This window comes from Pinus tabuliformis, chromosome 5_2 (genome assembly GCF_031772625.1).
Source record: "Pinus tabuliformis cultivar Carrire ecotype Pingquan chromosome 5_2, CPIR1, whole genome shotgun sequence".
Taxonomy (NCBI): Eukaryota; Viridiplantae; Streptophyta; class Pinopsida; order Pinales; family Pinaceae; genus Pinus; species Pinus tabuliformis.
Window position 1 is genome coordinate 745,738,669 of NC_142306.1, and position 20,212 is coordinate 745,758,880.

General features: G+C 37.8%; 1 pseudogene across 1 annotated transcript in view; it reads left to right on the forward strand.

Annotated features, from left to right (window-relative positions):
• The first annotated feature begins 370 nt into the window (after positions 1 to 370).
• Positions 371 to 20,212, forward strand: part of LOC149161387 (ultraviolet-B receptor UVR8-like) — a 30,634-nt pseudogene continuing 10,792 nt past the window's right edge. The window contains exons 1-4 of the transcript XR_016261880.1: positions 371 to 1,759; positions 2,506 to 2,715; positions 2,851 to 2,961; positions 7,649 to 8,017. The product of XR_016261880.1 is annotated as an ultraviolet-B receptor UVR8-like (transcript). The remainder of the gene's footprint in view (positions 1,760 to 2,505; positions 2,716 to 2,850; positions 2,962 to 7,648; positions 8,018 to 20,212) is intronic.

Consider the following 20,212-nt stretch of genomic DNA (forward strand, 5'->3'; position numbering starts at 1 on the left):
CATCTAATAACTTATAAGTTAAATATATCAATAACACTATAAAATAAATATACCAATAACTTTATAAAATAACAAAATTTTCTTAAAACTTACTTATTACAACTTATAAATTACATATATCAATAAGTATAAAATAAATATACCAATAACTTTATAAAATAACAAAATTTCCTTTAAACTTACTTATTACATCGATTAGGAAATTTCCTTGAAACTTATTTCATTGATTTCAGAAATTTCCTTGAAACTTATGACGTTGATTCAAACAACTCCCTTGAAATAGAAGTTAATAAAAGAAGGAAAAAACAAACTCACTCCCCACCAGTCAAATGCACTAACAGTAGATATAACGATCCCTTACACACACCATCTGAGGTGATTCATACAGATATGAATCGTCAGCTAAATGCTGTACTGCGTATGGTCCATTTCACAAGCACCCACGTCATTGGTAAATATTGAAGCATAACATGGACACCACAAAGGAACTTGGACTGACCAGACCGGGGTGGGTGAAAATCAGTGTGTTTTTTTGTCAGGGTAAAAGGAAAGAGAGAAATAATATACAGAGCACAGTTTGCTTAGGGTTAGTTGATTGGTGCGGAGGGAATGAATACTAAGTCCCAAGGGCGCTGGTTGCTTCTTTACTTGAAGTTGGTTGCAGCAGCTCACAAATCTCTCTTGGGCAGGAATCTTCCTTCCATTCTTATAATAGTGAGTGGCGGAAAGGTAAAGGATAGGTAAAGGATATTTGGCCGGCATTAAAGTTGCAGGATCTGATACCAATACCTACAGAGAATCAGAAAACTACTAAGGGCATGGATTTCAGCATCCTATAAATCCAACTCTGCCCAATTCATTTCGAATTCAAATCGTTTCATAATTCTGATACCTTCAAGGTACATATTGCGTCCTAATTATGTATTTTTAGAGGAGCTTCTTTCAGTTCGATGGTAAATAATAAGTTTGTAGACTTTCCTTTATATTGTTTTGGATGGAGGTTTATTCAGGTCCAAACCCCAAAAATATTTGAGGTTGGCGTCTGATCAAAGGGTTTTCAAATCTCTCTCCATGCGATTGAAATAAGTTGTTTGGGACTGGGAAATTGTTGCCCAATTATTTCTGGGTGTTGGTGTGGCTATGGCTATAGCTATGGAGCACCCAATTCAGGACATTCTCCGAATAAATAAATTGACAATGTCAATGCCGATAAGGAGTCTCTGCATTATTGGTAGTAATATCATCATTGTTTTCTGAAGTTTAGTAAAGAAGATGCTTGGTTTCTTCTCTGCCACATCTAAGTGTTAGTGTCAGGGCAAAAGTTCAAACCCAAATCCCCAAAACCAACACTAGTTGCTTAGTGGAAGTAAGGGGAATATTATAAGGTCAAGAAGAAAGCTCTATGGCTGAGGAGCGCAGGCTGCGTTCTTTGGAAGAGCTGCCAACCCATCTGCTTGAGGAGATATTGAGCAGTGGGCAACTGAGTGCTGCAGACTTGGCGAGGTTGGAGGCATCCTGCTATACGTTCCGGGCGTCATATGGGAATGGGCATGGGTTTGTGACATATAGAGGAGGATTGAAGTCCATGCCGGAGCTGGCAGCGTTTCAGTCATGTCTTGCGGATAGGATATTCTCGGCGATGCCGTTGTCTTGCCAGACCGAGCTTGTGAACCGATGCAGAGGGAATTGGAAGCTATTTTTGAGGTTTTTGCAATCTGTGCACCAAGCCTTTGCCTCGGTGGACACTCCAAAAGGCAATGTACTACTTAGCAAGCGGTTTGGTTTTGCATTTGAGTTTGCTATCACTTTGTAATATGTATTTTGGTTCAGCAGATTGTTATTCATATTTTCATAGGAGCAACTATCTCATTCTAGAGGCTAGAATTACAGTGAAATCCCTTAAAGCTGATTTTGTTTAACTGATTTTATTTATAGTAACATTGCAACGAAGTGGGTTTAGTATGGTGGTGAAGTATCAGTAAGCTGTGTTACATACTGGCTAGTTTCATTTTTTTGGTGTCAATGTAATCATTACTCCACTAGAAACCACTAGAAAACAGACCCATTTGGAATTCCAAGCCCACTCTTTAACACCTGGAGAAGTAAAATCATGGTTGCCTACTAGTAGTTTTCTAGACTCTATACAAACACTACTGTTGTAGATGAATCATTTGGTGGATTACTACTCAAGGTCAACCTTGATTTTATCTAATCCAGGTAATGAGTGGCTTCGTTTCTCAAATACGATATCCTTCGAAGGAGTGGGGTCCCATTCTAACTCTGTGAGGATGGAACTCATCCTATAACTTGTATCTTGCTGCCATTACACCTACTCAGTGTGGGACATAAGCAGCTATGAAAAGCGGATTGAAAGATAAATGAAAAAACTTAGTCTGCAAGTCTTATATCATTGCTTTGACCCTTACTTATCTGCTGTTATTTAGAAGGATCATCCTCTGTGTGTTATTACATGAGGTACTAATTGAAATAGAATTGCATGGGCAGGTCCAAGTTACCACTGGAAAATATCACACGCTTCTGGTTGAAGATGGGTCATTGTATACATGTGGATCAAGTATATGTGGAGTTCTGGGGCATGGGCCAGAAATCACTCAGTGTGGGGCATTGACTCGGGTTGAATTTCCCTTGGGTTTGAGCGTGGCTCAAGTATCAGGCTCTCATAATCATGCTGCTCTTGTGACTCAGAATGGAGAAGTTAGTAAATTTGTTGGAGAGCTTACAGTCATAACTTATTGAATGCATTTATGAATTTGAATGTGATCTGTTAAAAGTACACATTTTTTTTCAAAATTTTGGAATTTTTGACTAGTTTGTTCTGTTCCATGGCAGGTTTTTACGTGGGGAGATAACTCTTCTTTTTGTTGTGGCCATGGAGAAGTCGGGTGTGTTATTTTCAAACCTACACGTGTTGAAGCTCTCAAGGGGATCTTTTGCAAGCAGGTAGTTCCACAATTCTTAGAACTTTCTATGTTGGTAGAACTGTATTGAATTTCTCTTAGAGCACGTTTACCTGAAGTCTGGTCGTCTATAGTTGGTGGTTTGCTATATTTTAATGATTTTCCAGTCATGTCACGCATAGACATGAAATTGGCTCCGAAGTTGCATTAGAATCCCACATACCTTATAAGTTACAGCATATGTGTCATGGCTTAGGTTCATTTGTGTAAAGTTTAACTTTAAACCATGCATGGGACAACATAGTTGCTAGGCAGCAACATGACTATCAACCTCTGGTCATTGTTGGGGAGCAAGGTTGACTATCATTCAAAGGTTCCTAGATAATAGTGGCTTGCTTTCCTAGTTAAAATTTCTCAGAATTCCGACTTATGAACTATCATGCTTGCATATCTGAGACTACCACAGAGGATAGAATGGGAGCTATAAGAAAAGTTAGCCTTTGTCCTAGAACCTGCCATACCCTTGGTTGAAATGTGGGACGATATTCACATATGCCAGACATTAAGGCTGTTGGAGAATGAGTTGTGGCATTTTTAAAATTTTTCTTCTTTTCCTTTTACTTTACTGGTCTGATATATGACCTGAAGAATGAAATAAGGACTTAGATTCTCTCGAGTATTAGCTGTTTAGTACCCTTGAGAAAGGTTTTCCTTGCAGCTGTTCTTTGACTTTGGCCATGAGGTCTGTTGGGGTTTATCACAAGACTTGGCAATTCAAGGATCTAAATATTTTATTCTTTCTAGTTATCTACATTTCTTCATATAAAGACAATATATACTTGCTTATTCTCTCCATCCGTATATCCTCATCTCTTCTTCTAGTGGGCTCATCTCATGGATGCAGAAGATGTTATCCATGCAGACTTGCATGGCATAAACAGTGGGGGTCCAAACAGTTGCCCATAATGTCTTGAGAGCTTACACGGTATAACGACCAGGGTGACATTGAATAACTAATCTTTTGCATTAAGTATCAAGTCATGTTGACTGGTTGACATGGGCTATTGCATTTCCAAAATTCCACATATATAGATACCCACATACACATATATACAATGGTATTTGAGTTTGCTGTCAGAAAGATGTGACCAAGCCTGTAAGTTGAGCTTAATGTTTGCTGACTCTTCTAAAAGCCCAGTTTAGAGATGCTGGCCCTACCTTAAGAATTGCATAGACAAGAATACAAGAAGACTAAGTGTTTCAATTTGTTTGCTTTGCTGAGTAATATCCATGCTCTAACACATTGTTTTGAATGTGGAGAGTCTCGAACTTGGGTGTTAGGATTGGGCTGTGGCATGCTTGTATGCAAAGTGGCATTACTATTGCAAACACACTAATGTAACTGGAAATTGTAACAGAGATAATCTCAAAACAGCAGAAGTAAAAAGCTAAAAGCAGACATTCAAGGGGATTGCAATTTGCACTTGCAAATCCACATGTATGGAGGAAGACTTCTCCAAGAAGGAAGAAAAAAGAATTGTATTAATGTTTACATATGACCAAAATGGTCAATGGGACAAGAATGTACATATCATTGTAGCAATGTGGCAGTGCCAAAGACAAGTCCTACCTGCAAAAATAAGTAAAAATAAAAGTGAAGTGCCAATGGGGGCTTGGCTTGTGGCTTCCCTCCACTATATTTCATTTCCCCTCTAGCACATGTTTGCCCCTTTGGGTGGCTGCCATGGTCATAAAAGATCGTAGGGTTTATGTGTAAGACTTTGGGATCCTATTAAAGGATTCCATCAACTTATTTTCCTTGGTGTTGTGAGGGTGGTATTCATCAAGAGTCAAATGAAGCTTTGTAAAACAAAGAAAAGAAAAAGATAAAGACTAAAAAGGGTTTAACACAAGAGGTGAACCCTACTTATTGAAATAGAGATAGGTAAAATTTTGCATCAAGAGAAGCACTAAGGTCCACTAGAAATAAAAGAGGAATTAGTGCCATCGTCATCATGCTCAACCATTGTGTGAAGGTATTGGAATTTGGTACAACACCTAAGAATGTCCTCTAGGGAATGTCCTAGGCTAAGTGGACCAAGCTTGCTAATACTAGGTTGGGGGGTGAGGATGACAAGTGCTACCTGTAGGAACCATACCATTAGGAAAAAATAATCAATTTCATTCATGGACATTTTTCTTTTAATTGATGCTCTTCCATTAACTATGATTGCCAGATATCAACCAACTTCCATGGCCATGACAAACTATGAGTGGCTAACTTGTGCAAAAGGGAATTGAGGCTTGGGCAGGGGGATATCAACACTCTCCTTTATTAACCTGCTAGGTCCCCATTCATCATAGTTGATGTATAAGATAGCTTTAGTTTATTAATATTCTCTACGATAATCACTTTCATCTTTTGCCAACTAGGAAGGAGGTGACCAAGGGCATCAAAAGAGTATTTGAATAGGGGAAGTTGATCCATCAATATGCAAGCTGTTTGAAATTAACATGAAACATTTGAAAACTACCAGTGAACTCTCCTCATTTGGCAGGGAGGGGGGGTGAATTGGGAAATGGCCTTTGAGAATTAGAGGGTAAGATATGTTTAATAGTTTTTGTTGGCAACGAAGTCCATAAAGCTTTGGAGGTGATGCAGCAACTCAGTCAATCCAAAAAAAATCTATATTCGAAATGTTGTGTTACAAGCTGTGCCCAAATAATGGGCTAGGATGACATCCTCTTGCATTTGATGATGCGATGAAGTAATAGGGTCTAGACTCTTTGGCCTAGGTCCATTTAGACTCAAGAAGGATAAATATTAAAACCCCATACTTTTAGACCATACAGGACCATGTGTCTATTGAAGGAGTTCATGAGGTCTAAATTAGATTAGATGTCTTGGAAATGGTGTTCAAAGTGTTGTTGCTCTAGGAGGCCAACGAATCCATACTCCTTATCAACTTGGGGTTGGATAGCTGGCCCCAAGCCAACCCTAGGTCCTAAAATCTAAAACCCCAAATAAGTGTTTTGTGGTAATTGCAACCTCCACACCCTTGAATTAGAAATGAAAATATGATATAGTCTTCTTCCAATAGACGATAATAAAACCACATCATTCGCAAAGCGAAGTATAGAGATTAGGACATGGTGGGTGGAGCTAACTCTCACCTAGTTGGACATGCTCATGCAAGAATGACTCTAACTCGTCAATGTAGATCTTGAATAAGGGTGGTGACGATGGACATCCTTGCTTCACCTTGATTGTGCCCTTGATGAAATCTAACAATTCTTGTGTTGTGCGATCCTGAATAAGGTTGGTGAGGGGGCACATCCTTGCTTTACGATGGTACTTCTGATGAAATCTAACAATGCATGTGTTGTGTAGAGGTGGTCAAGGATGCCCTCTTAGAGATGCCTAATCTCAGTGATGAGAGTTTTTGAGATATCAATGTCTCTAATCCTTTAGAAGAGGGATTCCCTTGGAAGTTGGAATAAAGTCAAAATCCTTCCAAAAATATACAATGCAATATAAGACTTTCAAAGAGTAGTGCTTTGCCTCCTTAATATTGGCTTGTAGAGTGAGGATTTGGTCCATTGTTTGATACCTTGGTCTAAAATTTGCCTATCCTCTACCCCAAATATCTCTCCTCTCCATGTCCTCAAAGAATATCAAGTGAAGAGTTGTGACACAGAGCTTCAAGATAGCATGTCCTGCCATAATCGTTTTGTGGTTGTTTGTGTTAGTGCAAGGACTCAACTTATGAATTAAGTGGGTAAGATGGTGGGACCAGGTCAGTGGAAACCCTAAGTGCACAACATGATTAAATAAGTCGGTAATGTGATGTGCTAGTGAATGTATACCATTCTTGAAGAGATTTGCCTAGAACCTTGCATCATTTGTAGCCCTCAGCATTGCGTTAGCTTTAATATTGAATTTCTGATTTGTAGTCTCCTATTGGCTAATTCCATTGTAGAATCTATTAGGACTTGTCCTTTTCTCCACCTTTGTTTTGGTTTGCACATAATCTCGCTGTACCTATTGCTCAAATATGTCATTCATTGCTTTTTCTTGAATTTCTTTAGCTCTGCTGTTTTATATTTATTAAATATTTGCAATACTGGGGATAATAGGACAATTATAAATTGTTTGGACTGTTCTTTACTGCTATATCTATTGACAATTCAATTACAGTCTGGTGTACCTTGAGAAACTTATTATTAATCTATATTTTTCTTTGTTTATAGCTAGAGTGCTGAGATGTTGGTGTGACGAGAAATAAATGGGTGGGATCTCTCTCAAAATGCTTACTGTATTTCCAAGATTTCTTGAGGATCACCGAGTCAATTACCTTTAGTGTCATAGTCTAATCTGTTTATCTTAATCACTGTTTTTTTACCAAATGTCCTTCGTTATTCTTAAGTGGAGAAGTGATAAAGATGTAATTGCGCAAGTAGAAGTGCACAGATTAATTGAGGAGTTTGTCTTGAGATCTTTGGTTTTGCCAGGCTTGACATGGCATATTTTTTACGATGCAAATCTTACTTTTACTTTTCCCAGAAATAAAGTTTTCTACTGGAAATTATAAGTGAAACCTTTTGTTTTTTATTTATTTTTATCTCTAATTCAAATTTAATTGTTATTATTATAAAGGTGTGGAAGGAAGTTTATCAATACTAAATAGCATAACTGGTTATAATAGAAGGTATGCTATTTGCTTTTGCAGGTTGCAACAGGTCTCAGTTTCACTGTCATTCTTACAAGGCACGGGCAAGTTTACACATGCGGCAGCAACTCACATGGTCAGTTGGGGCATGGTGATACTCTAGAGAGACCTATTCCAAGGAAGGTTGAGAGATTCAGTAGTCTTGGTCCTGTTGTTCAAATTTCTGCAGGTGTCAGTCATACTATGGCAGTTACTGAGGATGGTACATTATATTCTTTTGGTTATGGTTCCAATTTCTGTCTTGGCCATGGCGATCCACGAGATGTGCTGCAACCACAGGCAGTTCAAGCTTTCAAAAGGAATAATATTCATGTAATTCGTGTATCTGCTGGAGATGAACATTCGGTTGCACTTGACTCTAATGGATATGTGAGTTTCCATAACTTGTCATTTCTAACATGGTTTACTTTTAACTATATCTGCGCTTTACAGTTCTTGGTTATAATTCCTTAATGGGTTCATAACATCCTTCTTGGTTAGATTTTTCATTTTTGAAGTATGCATCAATTAATCATTGCTCTTTTGGAGGTAATGATATACTTTCACACAATGTTCCACCACGTTTCTGGGATAAGGGGACACAAGAACGGGGAGTTGCACAAGGGGGATGTGTGGGAGCATCCCCAAATTTTAGGGAAATTCATTGGGAACAGGGGGACGTTGGGGTTTATATATATATAAACCCCAGCATCTGTTCCCCCTATATATGTGATTCAAATTTAATAATGGAATATAGTGTTTCATACATCATAAATGATGCAATAGTAGATACTAAAGTCTGAAGACTGGAATAGTAAATTGAAATTACTCAAAGTAAAAAATAGTAAAAAAGTGAAGAGTCAAAGACTCTGTCTAAAGTCATCAGTATCTAAAGTCAAGACTCAAAAGTTAAAACTGAAAATGAATAATGGACAATGAACTAATGTTATCAGAACTGGAATGGTCATCAAACTAGTTGACCCCAAAACTAAGAACAGGAAAAAAATCGGACTAAAAAACTGATCAACCAAAAAACACATAAATATTCAAAATTGAAAAAAATATGCAAACATTCATGTGCATCGATATGAATCCAAACCATTATACACAAATATGTAAAGTTTCTCATATATATATAGCAATGGTGCATATAACCAAAATAACATCGAGTGCAATCCATCTTTTAACCAAAATTACATCAACAAATAGACTTTAGATGGACCCTATAGTCCAAAAAAAATCACACTACAACAAATACCTACATATCGTCAAAACCATTGTCTATATTGGGATCATCATCAACAATATCACCATTTCAGCATTAAAATAAGATAGAAAAAGCTTAACATGTCAAATCGAGAATTTGTTTGAGTGGTAGTTACTATTTTATTAGGATCATTATAGAGGATTTCAATAGTCACTGCCACCAACATCGAGGTACATAGAGGGCTTGGTGCTCTTGATTAAATGCTTGTTCCATACCCTCATACATGATAGAATCCAATGGAAACGTTGCAATCCCTCCTCCATTCCTAAAATCTTGAAAACTGCGAAGTATGTTGGATTTTGAGTGGGATCTAAAATGCTATTTTCTCCATATGAAATCCAACGAGGTTGGAACCATTCTCAAACATCTCGAGTCAATTAATGGTAATGTTAAAAATTAAGTAAAAGGATGAAATTGAAAGTCACTTCAATTTCATCCTTTTACTTTAAGAATTTAACATTACCAATAATTACATAGCATAAGTAGGGGCCTAGGGTTGAATATCAAGCTTTCCCACTCATTGATTTTTGTTTTGGGAAAACTTCAGTGGGGATGCCCAACCCTTCTTGAGGGGTGATGTCCAAAAGCACTTATAGTTTTAAAACTTAGACTCGGACTCGGAATCGACCGAGGGTCAACTCCGACTCAGTATTGACTCAAACTATGGATTCCAATGACTCGGCCTTTGTAAAAAGTACATTAAATATTTTTTTTATTATGAAAAAACATATTTTTAAAGATTTTCATTAATGTTTCCAAACTCAAAGCATTAGAGTAATAGAAAGAAGACAACATATTATTAAAGTACGCTCATGAATATATCTATTATATCAAAATGGCACCCAGTGCACTGCCCAATACATGTAATATATAAATATTAGAACAAAAACACATAACCAAGGAGGCTCTAAATGGCCTCTACAACAAAACAATACAACTGCAACACCACAAGTCACTGTTAGACCAGGAGTAACTCCAGACTTGGCAGAAAAAGTGATTCCTCTATTTCATTAGGTAGCTATGGTTATATACATGAATGTGACTGATTAGTTCATCTTCTTGATGACTGTTCACATTCAAAATTCACCCAATCGCAGAGGATTAAGTGTCAACATTCCCCCCCTTAATCTGAAGGGATGTTGGTGAGTCCAAGCATTGTTCTGAATCTTTCAAGCTTTTCTCTTCCAAGCGCTTTGGTGAAGATGTCTGCAATTTGCTCATTTGTGGAACAATGACGGAGATGGATTGTTTTGGCCTCAACATGATGTCGGATCAGATGATATTTAGTATTGATGTGCTTTGTACGATCATGGAACTTTGGGTTCTAGGCCAACTTTATTGCAGAGGTGTTGTCAATCATGAGTGGAGTTGATTGTACTTGTTTTACCTGCAAATCTTCAAGAATTTTCCTGAGCCACACAATTTCTTTCGTTGCTTCAGCTGCTGCCACATATTCTGCTTCTGTTGTGGAATCTGCTGGAACTGATTGTTTGCGTGATCTCCAAGAGACAGCTCCTGATCCAAGACTCATAGCATATCCTGAAGTAGATACTCCAGTTTCTTTGTCTCCATCGAAGTCTGAATCAGAGTATCCAATCAAGCTGAAGTCGTCCACCTGTGTATACTTGATTCCAAGGTCTTGAGTTCCCTTCAAGTACCTTAGAACTCTTTTTGCAGCAGACCAATGTCCCTCACAAGGCTTTTGCATGAACCTGGAGAGGATTCCAACAGTAAATGAAATGTCTGGTCTGGTAGTAGTGAGGTAGATGAGACTTCCTACAAGCTGTCTATACCTTGTTGCATCATCAAATTCCTTTCCTTCAATAGATGTGAGCTTTAAGTTTTGTTCCATTGGAGTAACAAGAGGATTGCACTTTGTCATGCCAAATCTGTTTAACAAATCTCCAATGTATTTCTTTTGAGAAAGAAATATGGATTTTGAATGTTGGGTTACTTGAATGCCAAGATAGTAATGAACATAGCCCAAATCAGTCATTTCAAAACTTTTTCCTAATTCTTTCTTTATGGATGCAATATAGCTTTCATTGTTCCCTGTCATTAAACGATCATCTACATATACCACAAGATATACAACTGTTTTGCCAACTTTCTTGACAAATAAAGTTGCATCATCAAGATCAAAATGATTGAAGTTGAGTTTCAGAAGATGCTCAGTTAGTTTTTCATACCAGGCTCGTGGTGCTTGTTTGAGGCCATACAAGGACTTCACAAGTTTGCATACTTTATGTTCATGTCCTTTCACAGCAAATCCTTCAGGCTGGGACATAAAAACACTCTCTTTTAGATATCCATTCAAGAATGCAGTGTTTACATCCATTTGATGGACTTTCCAACCGTTCTGAGCAGCTAGTGCAAAGAGTGTCCGGATCGTGGCCCATTTTGCTGTGGGGGCAAAAGTTTCCTCATAATCAACCCCTTCCTTCTGTGCAAAGCCTTTTGCCACAAGCCTAGCTTTGTGCTTGTCAAGTGAGCCATCAGCTTTGTATTTGTTCTTGTAGACCCACCTGCAGCCAATTGGTTTGGTTCCAAATGGAGGATCAACCAGCTTCCAAGTGCCATTCTTTATGAGGGCATCATACTCCTTTTGCATCGCTTCTTTCCATTCATCATGAGAAGCAGCTTCTTTGAAGGAAGTTGGTTCAAAATCTGTAGACAAGTTCAATTCACAATCATAAGTAACATCCATATCAACAGGTGAATTAGAGTCATCTACATCACCTCCATCTTGTCGATTTGTATTTCTGGTTCCTGTTTTTCCAATTTCATCAAGATGAACACTTTCAAGTGTCTTTGTCAGCCACTTTCGGGGACCTTTCTGAGATGGTCTAGGTTGCTCTGTTGATTGAGTTGGGACCGAATCAAGATTGAATCTCCCAATTCTATCAATTACATCACTTAAAGCATCATCCGTTGTTGGAGTTTCATGCAGGGGAGATTGTTCTTCAGAAGAAGATTCCACATGTTGATCTAGTATAGGAATCCCCCCTTCAAGATGTGGAATCTGATTATCAAATTCTTGAAATGATTTTGTTTTTGAGAATCTATCCAAGCGATCAAGTTGCCGCTCAACAACATTGTCAGATTTGGATGATTCCAGAAAAATGACATCTCTAGATACAACAAACTTTTTATTTACTTCATCATAGAGGCGGTATGCTTTAGAGGTGTTTGAATACCCCAGGAAGATACACTTACGACTTCTAGCACCAAGTTTGTTTCTATGTACCTTTGGTATCAAAGCATAACAGGTGGAACCAAAGATCCTGAGATGTTTTACTGAAGGAACATGTCCATGCCACAATTCATAAGGAGTCTTGTTTCTTATAGCATTAGATGGACATCTATTCTTTATATATGCAGCACATAGAACAGCATCAGCCCAAAACATTATCTTTACATTTTTGAAAAAGAGCATGGATCGTACCATATTCAAGATTGTTCTATTCATTCTTTCAGCTACACCATTCTGTTGGGGATTATAAGGCACAATTGTTTGATGTTTAATCCCATGTTGGCGAAGATAGTGTTCAAATTCATTTGATGTATATTCTTTTCCATTATCAGTGCGAATAGACCCAATATGAGATTGTGCATCATTTTCAATCCAATTATGAAAATTCTTGAATGTTTGAAAAGCATCAGATTTGTTCTTCAATAAATAAACCCAACACATTCTGGTGTAATCATCAATAAATGTCATGACATATTTATTTCCATTTGCAGAAGGAACAGGCATTGGACCACATAAATTTGAATGAATGAGTTCAAGCTTCCTATGTGCTCTTGAATGTGAATCATGAAAAGACTGTTTGCTATGATTTCCTAGAATGCAAGCATCACATTGCTTATGTTTCCTAGGAATTGTAGGCAAACCAACAACACCATTTTTTTTCAATAAGCGGAGACTGTCATAGTTTAAATGTCCAAATCTAGCATGCCATAATAAACTTGATGGAAGTGTACCTTCTTCATGATGAGAAATATATGAGAAATGTTGTGCATGAGCAGAGGTTCCTTGCAGTTTGAGAAGCCTTTCTTCTTCTATTCCCCTCATGACAAGTGAGTGGTTAGATGCTTTTCTCAAGGCACTCTATCCTACTTACTCCAATTATCTTGAGTCTCTACAAGCAAATGGAAATCTTAAAGATATAACCTTTGATTCTCTTGTGAAAAAGTTTGCTGAAAGAGAGAAAGCCTTTGGAAAGAAGACAGTCCTTGAATCTTCTGAAGAGACTGTTTGCCTTGCTCATAAAGAAAAGCATCATGCTCAAGACTCTACAAGAGGAAGAGGTGGACGAAGAGGAAGAGAAAGATATTTCAGAGGCAGGGGGGGCAGACATTCTCAAGGAGAAAAGGCAGATTTGCATTGCATTCGCTGCAAACGAAATGGATCACGTGATGCTTCTACATGCAAGCTACCATGGGACAAAATACTATCTAGTGATCACTAGTCACGACTGCTAGACAAGGCAACATAATTTGGCTCAAACTCTGAATCGAAGTTATACCTCCTCAATGCTGCTCCAAAAACCAACTCCTATTGTTCACAAACTCCTAAAAAATGCTCAAACAAATGCAATGAGATAGTTGTGAGGAAATATGAGGGGGTTGGGTCACCTTTATAGGCGTGGGAGAGGGGTAGAGGGGCTAGGAAATAGTTTAAACAAAAAAAATGATTTCAAGTCCACCCAACCCGCCTTTTTTTTGCCGTTGCCGAGGCCGACCGATTTAAGTTGAGCTCGACCAGTCCGTTATCGAACCGGCCGAGTCAGTGACCAACTCGACCGGTTTGGTAACAGACCGACCGCTGAATTGGATAATTGACCTAGTCGGTCTGGGCAGGGGTATGGCATGGTCAACTAGGCCGAGATTGAGTCAGACAGGCCTAGTTTTAAAACATTGGAAGCACCCCTTTGGGGAAACATGCCCCCTACAATGGGGAAATATTTCCCCAAGTTTCCCCAAAAGGATGACATGGAGAAACGTTTCTCAAAACATCCCCCCCACCTTGGGAGCACAGGGAATATGGGGTGCATGCTCCCCCACCCTGGAGGATGCATCCCCATGGAACATTTCTCTTACAATATCCATTAAATTTGTTATTGTGCTCTTTTTGGCATCTATTACTCATTCAATGAACAAGTTTTCTTTCTTTTTTTTTCCATTTTGTATATATGGTTGTGAGTTATCCCCGCTAGATATTACTAAAGTGTCATCACTTTCCTTTCTCATTTCATATTCTATATTTAAAGGAAATAAGAATTTTTTTTTGAGTACTATTGTTTCATTATATATATATATACTATCATTTTCATATGCACGCTTGATTTGCTAGATAAATATTAAATATTATAATGGTCATATTAGTACTTCAAATATTTCTGATGTATATAGTTAAGTTTGATATAATTGGCATAGATCTATCTTAAATCTTTTGTTAAGAATCGAGAAGAATCAAATTGAAATGGAGATGCAAATCTCTTAGTGATTAAAAGATCTCGAGTTAAGATGGATCTACATTGATGTGTTTGTGCTGTTAGTTTTTTCTAAGCCTAGCAAAATATTTAATGTGCCATTAAATTTTTATACTCGGAATTTATTTTTACTGAAAATCTAGAAAACTCAAATATGAAATCTATGCACAATTAACACAACTGAGCTTCTAACAAATTATGTACAACATAAACAAGAAATCCAAGCTCATAAACTTTTACACAAATTTGAACTTGGAAAACCCCAGTGGGGGAAAAACCAACAAAGAGGAATTTTATTAGGCTTCAAAGAATAAATTAGGAAAATATTACAACAATAGTTCCAAAGAATTTACCACCAAGAATAGCCCTAGCAAACGACCCATCTCCTGTGGACAGTTTGTTGGCCTCTCCCTCTGTAGCATACGACCCCTTTCTCTTCAACAAACTCGGCCCAAGACATGACCTCTCCTCCAATAGAGAACTTAGCCTTAAGGAATCCACCTCTCTCTCTCTTGCAACTCGTCTTAGGCATGGCTCCTCTCTTCAGCGGATGACGGCTTGAACACCTCTCTCTCTCTCTCTCTCTCTCTCTGCGAACTCGATCTCTTCTCCTCAACTACTTGACCTTCCTTCTTCTCCCCCAAATCGGTCCTCTTCTCTCTCACTCGATGTGATCTCCAAATCGTGTCCTTCACCCACTCATTCCAACAATTTATCTCTCATAACCCTGTTTCCTTCTTGAGATCTTCAAAGAAAAGATCAAGTGCCGAAATTCGATCTTATCACTTTCTTTTGATTTGGTCAAAAAAGAAATATTAATTGCGAAAGTCATAAACTTTAGAAATTTGAGTTACAAAGCCAATGATAACTAATTAAATTAAATATCATGCTTTTCCTAAGTTTAAACTTAGAAAATTATTGCTGAAATAAGTAATTATTAAGGTATCATATGCATGCTTGGACACAAGGCCTATGTAGAGACACATGTCCGAGCTACAATTTTAACACTCTCTCTTAGGGAGGAAGGTGTTTTGCACCACCTCCAACTTGTCCTTGAAGAAGATGAGCTTGCCTTTCATCAAGGCCTTTGTGAGGATGTATACAACCTGCTCATATGTAGGTACATATTGTAGCCAGAGATATTGTGGCCCTTGGCTTCCATCTCCATATGGTGAAAAATAAAGATGGAAGATGCTACTACTGCTACCAACTACCAAATTGCATCTTCCATCTCTATTTTTCACCATAAAATCAACATTAGGAGCCATATGTTCAACCTTTATGCCCCCATGGACATGTGGGGGAAACTGGTATGGTAGGAGAACCTTCTAAAACACAAGGAAAGGAGGGAAGGACAACATTGGATGGTGGCAGGGGTGTCAACACAATCATGTCCCTTAATGAGGAAAAAAGTGGAATCTACAGAAGGGCTGTCCACCATAAAAGCAACATTATGAGCCATATATTCGACATTTATGTTCCCATTGACGTGGGGAAAAGTGGTATGGCAGGAGAACCTTCAAAAACATAGCGATAGGAGGGAAGGCCAACACCCATGGTAGTTTTGGGGGGGGGGGGGGTTGGGTGAAGTTATCGAGAAAAAAGTGGAATTTAGAGAAGTGATTATAGAGGGTTTAGTAGAGAATCTGATTTTGGAAATTTTGTTTTGGTATATATTTTCCCCACAAAATGGGCTCTTTACATGGAATAGTAAGCAAGGAGGTAAGAACTGGATAACATAAACATTGGATTGGTTCTTTGTGATGACTAGTTATTTAATGAAACTTATTTCATTTAAAAAAAATGTGTTTCACATATCTGCATTTCAAATGTAGAAAGTTGGTAGTGTAATTGTGCATCTCAAGGTAGATTTAGGATGTCTGATCTCCTGCAAAATTTAAAAGGCTTGAAACCAAACTTGAAGATTTGGAATAAATTAATGTTTTGGAATGTTCTCTAGTGTAAGCAATTGTTGGAAGAGGACATGAAAAGGCAATGATGCAGGAGGGTTTGACTTTTTGGAGGCATGGAGAAGGGTTGCTTTCCCAATATATGAATGCAGAAGAATAATAGGAGGAATGTTTTGGAAGCAAAATCATGCATTTGCTAGCTCCAAGAAGGGAATCACTGCACAACTTTTTTCCAATAGGCTACAATGCTTAATAGGATCATAAACAAAATTACTAGCTTAAGGTAAACTTTAGGTGAGGTGGTTGAGTCCCTAGATGGGATTGAACATTATCTACTGGATTTTTCAATATTTCATTGACCAAACCAAATGGGAATAAGAAGGAAGCAATACGATAAATCTGTGGTAATATTTTGAATCTGATTTCTCAAGAGCAAAACCCATCCTTAATGCAAGTAATAACGAAAGAAGTTCACACATTGTTTTGGCATGGGAAAATGGTAGACACTAGGGCCTGATGGGTTCCCAACAGAATCTTTTCATGAATATTGTGATTTGGTGGTGAAAGACATTTGGAAGGTGGTGGAGAAATCTCGATCAAAGGGTACTTTGCTGAAATTCCTCAATGCAAATTTCATAACTCTTGTTTTGAAGGATGAGGATGCTAGGACAGTTGATAAATTTCAGACAATATTCCTTCGTAATTCCATCTCAAATATAAATTATAATCTCAAAAAGTATAGCAAATAGGTTCAAACTTTTGTTGGGTGGATCATATCTAGGGAGCAAAGAGGCATTGCTGGGGGCAAACAGATCTTAGATGAGGTAATACTGGCTGAAGGATCTAATACACCATAAAGAACAATAATAGAATAAGACGATGTTTAAGTTTTCTTTGTCATAGGCTTTGGATAGATTGAATTGGGTTTAGTGATAATTGGATTAAGTTTGTAATGAGCTGTATTTTGCGAGCTCTTTTCATCTTTTTAGTCAATGAAACACTAGCCCCTCTCTTCCACCCAATTATGGGTATTCACCAAAGGGATTCTTTGTCACTTTATTTGTTCATCTTGATGGTAGAAGGCTTAGGAAGATCTTTGAATTCAGTAAAATCCAATGGGTCTTCTAGAGGCATCAATATACCATTAGACATGGAACCAATCTTATGTTCGCAATTTGTAGATGATACAATGCTAGTGGGTGCTACTTCGATGAGAAAGTTATTACTTCTTGCTTCTTGCTTCAAGTGGCCTTATGAATGGGAACAAATTAAAGATATTCTTTGAATGAGGATGGATGTTCAACAAAGAGTAGACTGGATTTTGAAATCCCAAAAAAGCTTTCTTTCTTCCAAATATCTAGGGATCCCATTGGTGGAAAACTCAAGCAAGAATCGCCTCCAAGAAGAGGTGATCAATATAACAAGAAATAAATTGAAAAACTAGACCTTTAGAGCCTTGTCATTCATTAGTAGAACCTTTTTCATAAAATCACAATTGTTGAGGCTATTTTGATATACATATATATTTCAATTCTAGCGGCACCATAGAAAGTGCTAAAGGAATTGCAAAAATTGCAGGAGTTTCTGTAGGGAGGAACTACGATGGAATGAAGATGCATCCTTATCTCTTGGAAAGACATTTGTCAACCAAAAGTATGAGCAAGAGGAAGAGGAATCCACAACCTTTTCATCATGAATAAATCCATATGTGGCAAGGTTATATGGGGATGTTTAAAGATTCACTAGCATTATGGGCTGCTATATGGAGAACAAAATACAATGTTAGGGTGGATCTAGATAAATCTCATTCAATTTTAAATGTAAAGAAATCCTTCACTGAAACAATGTTAAGAATAGGAATCCACAACCCATTTATCATGAATAAATCCATAGGTGGCAAGGTTATTTGGGGATGTTTAAAGATTCACAAGCATTATGGGCCACTATATGGAGAACAAAATATAACATTAGGGTAGATCTAGATAAATCTCATTCGATTTGAAATGTAAAGCAATCCTTCACTTGAAACAATGTTAAAAAAGGAGCTATATTAGTCTAGTCATTGAGCTTTTGGAAAGTGAATGATAATCAATTGACTTTATTTTAGGAAGATTCCTGAGATAAAGATACTTCTTGTGAATCTTCATTTTACCTAGGATATTAGAAACAAATTTTAGGAGGTTGGTTGGAGCTTTGTTCACTGATACTAGTCTCAAGAGATTCGGCCAAATCATGAAGGTTCGTTAATAAGAGTGTGGACATCTTTGAGTTCTTGGCTTGCCCATATCGTAGAAGAGGACAAGAGGAGATTATGGGAGCAATGGGAGATGAGAGTTATACCCATTAAGGAAGGTCCAAATTGTTTGAATTGGGGCTTTTTAGGAGATGGAGAATTCTCGATCAAATAAGCCTTTGATTTTTTTAAGTTTTTTCTAAGCTAAGGTAATCTCAATAGGAAGGATAACATGTGGAATAAGATATGGGGCTTAGGGACTTGGCGAAGGGTGGCAACCTTTCCCTAGTGACATCAATGGGAAAGAATATTAATATAGGAAAATATGCAAAAATGTGGCTTTCAAGTCTCCTTTTGGTGCATGGGTTGTTATCTGGTTGAAGAGTTCATTGACCATCCATTCATCTTCTCCCCTTTAGCAAAGAAGGCTTTGGACTTGTAGTAGGGCAACAAATGGCAACGAATTAATTATGTGTTGGCCTAAAGGAAACTTTTAGAGTAACCTCACAAACTTTGTTTGGGATCTCATTCCATGTTTCTTTCATTGTAACTTATGAAAAGAGAAGAACTAGACTCTAGAAGTTGTTCTAAAACAAGGCAAGAGAATCTTAATGATTATGAAACAAATGGAGTAAAATATTAGGGAGACAATCTTTTCCAATTCTTGGAAGGTAGAGGAATATATGCTGAATAGGGAGAGAGGAACATAAGTAGGGCATGGGGCATTGGCTCAAATCATTTCGAGGCATACTTTGTTTCCCAAAAACCTTATGACCAAAGCTTGGCCCAGTGGCTGCCTTTGAGGCACCCTTGTTTTGAGTATTTTAAAGGCTTTCAAGGTCTTTTGATGGTTATATTTGCATCCAATATCTGGATGGGCATTGCCGATTCAGTTGAGATTTAGCCAACAAAATATGGTCTTTGGTTTGCTATCCATTGAGGTTTTAGGCACCTAGAAGTGGTGGGAGAATCGTTGATAACAGTCAACCTTCTCAAGAAACTTATTGTTTCTTCTTCCAACGACTCCCTAGGATCCACTGGTGATGCCAACCAAGTATTAATAAGATGGGGAAAAACCTTGACATCTTTTGAACATTTAAGCTTCCATCATTTTTGTTAGGGTGGAAATTGAGTGGTGGATTTCCTCCCAAACTTTGGGGTGGAAACACGTTTGTGTAAGATTTGTTTTTCCATCACTTGGGAAGACTCTTTAGAGCATGTTTTAAAGCAGACAGTTGGAGATGTAAAATATGAGGATTGGAGGGAGTATGAGAAGCAGAGGGCCCTGGATATCCACTGTGAATGCCCAAGGGGAAGCTCCTTTGATTGCGGACTTAGGTTTTAGTTCTTCAAGGCACGAGTCAACTGAGCTTGGGGAGGGTCTCTATGCGGGCAATCCACTTCGATATCAAGAACAATTCTGGCATATCATCTTTTGTGAGAAATTTCACAAAAGTGTTGGTTTGAACTAGCAATGCTCTGAGGTTATATTGTTTACAAGTATCATCACGTTTTTCATCTTCTTTATTTTTTGTAAGTGTTTTGATTCTTGAAAGGCCTCAGATCCTGGAGTTTGTCTGAGAAGAGATCCTTGGCCACGACAAAAGTAGAGGGTATAATTATTGTACCCTTCTTCATGGATTCGTCCACAGTCTTCCATATGCCTTTGCCTAGCCAATC